Here is a 1,475-nt window from a genome sequence, read left to right as displayed (position 1 = left end):
GGCATGCACCACCACACCTGGCTATTTTTAAAAAGCTTTTTGTAGAGACCGGGTCTTGCTACATTGCCCAGGCTGGAGTGCAGAGGTGCGATCATAGCTCACTGCAGGCTCCAACTCTTGGTCTCAAGCGATCCTCCTGCCCTCAGCCTCCCGAGTGGCTGAGACTACAGGCATATGCCACCATGTCTGGCTAATTTCTTAAACTTTTTGTGGAGACATTCTTGTTTTGTTGCCTAAGCTGGTCTCAGACTCCTGGCCTCAAGTGATCCTCCTGCCTTGGCCTCCCAAAGTGCTAGGATAATAGGTGTGAGCTGTCATGCCTGGCCAACAACCAGAACTTTCCATGGACCTTGTGCTTTTGGACCTTGGGTATTTTCTGCAGGTCAAGCCATCCCGACCACTCTGAGAAGCTACCCAGGGTTACTCAGCTGTGACTTCAGGTCACTCATAAGCCCACTGGGTAGCTCCACCTGTGGACAGCTGGATTCATTTCTGTCTGTTCTCTGAAGTCATGGATAATCTGACAGAAGTGAAAGGAAAGGGAACCTCCACTTCCCTGGGCAAGTCAGAAAAGGGCTAGGCCAGGGCGGGATTCCTTCTGGCTGGCAGTAGCACAAGGAACCGGGCCTACTCCTTCAGCTAGGAGGCCTCATACAGGTACACGGCCAGCATCTTGGTTCCCTCCACGTAGTTAACGCCTGTTGAGCTTCTAGTTCTGGGAGTGGGCTCCGTCATCTGCCGACCCCACAGGCAGCAGCATGACGTTCTTGCCTGTGGCCTCCTGGCAGGTCAGGGTCACGGGAATACTGCCGCCTTCCCTGGTCAAGTCTGGCTCAACACCAAAAATTGTTTTCAGGGCTCTTTTCCCAGCCATGTAATGAGGGTGACTGAAGTCGGAGACCCACAGCTTCCCACCTTGAATTTGTTGGGGCCGTGGAGTTCAGCAAACTTCTGAGTTAGACAGCTTGTGACCTGCTCGCTGACGACTTCGGAAGTCATGTTCAGCACAAGCCTGATGGAGAACTTGCCGACCACCTTCCTGGGAATCACAGTCTTGGCCCCCGACCCAGAGAAGCCGCCTTCAATGCCATGGAGGGAGAGAGACGGGTACCGCCATCGGTGCATGAGGATGTCTTTCTTGCAGCAGTGCAGGAAGGTGTGCGCCCGCAGGTCCCTGGCAAACTCCTCCCTGTCAAAGTCAATGTCCTCGTACAGCTTGTCCTCCTCTTCCGTCACAGCAGCCACAGCCTCGTTAATTCGGGGATCAGGATGTTCCTCCTCTTGTCCACTAAAGAGCCCATCAGCAAAACGAGAGCAGCCATGGCCTCATGCACCGAGCCCCCGTACACGCCGGAATGCAGGTCTCTGCTGCTGCACGCCACCTCGATGAAGAAGCAGCAGATGCCCCTGAGGCCGGAGGCGATGCAGGGCTGCTTCTTCCCCAGCCAGTAGTTGTCAGAGATGCCGACACAGTC

The 1,475-nt window shown here is 54.9% G+C and overlaps 1 pseudogene; it reads right to left on the bottom strand.

Moving 5' to 3' along the window:
* Window positions 1–627: 627 nt before the first annotated feature.
* Window positions 628–1,459, bottom strand: LOC108299283 (annotated as a pseudogene).
* Window positions 1,460–1,475: the final 16 nt, after the last annotated feature.

This window comes from Cebus imitator, unplaced genomic scaffold (genome assembly GCF_001604975.1).
Source record: "Cebus imitator isolate Cc_AM_T3 unplaced genomic scaffold, Cebus_imitator-1.0 Scaffold4189, whole genome shotgun sequence".
NCBI classification, from domain to species: domain Eukaryota; kingdom Metazoa; phylum Chordata; class Mammalia; order Primates; family Cebidae; genus Cebus; species Cebus imitator.
Note: the sequence above shows the minus strand (reverse complement) of the source record. Positions and strands in the feature narration are given on the sequence as shown.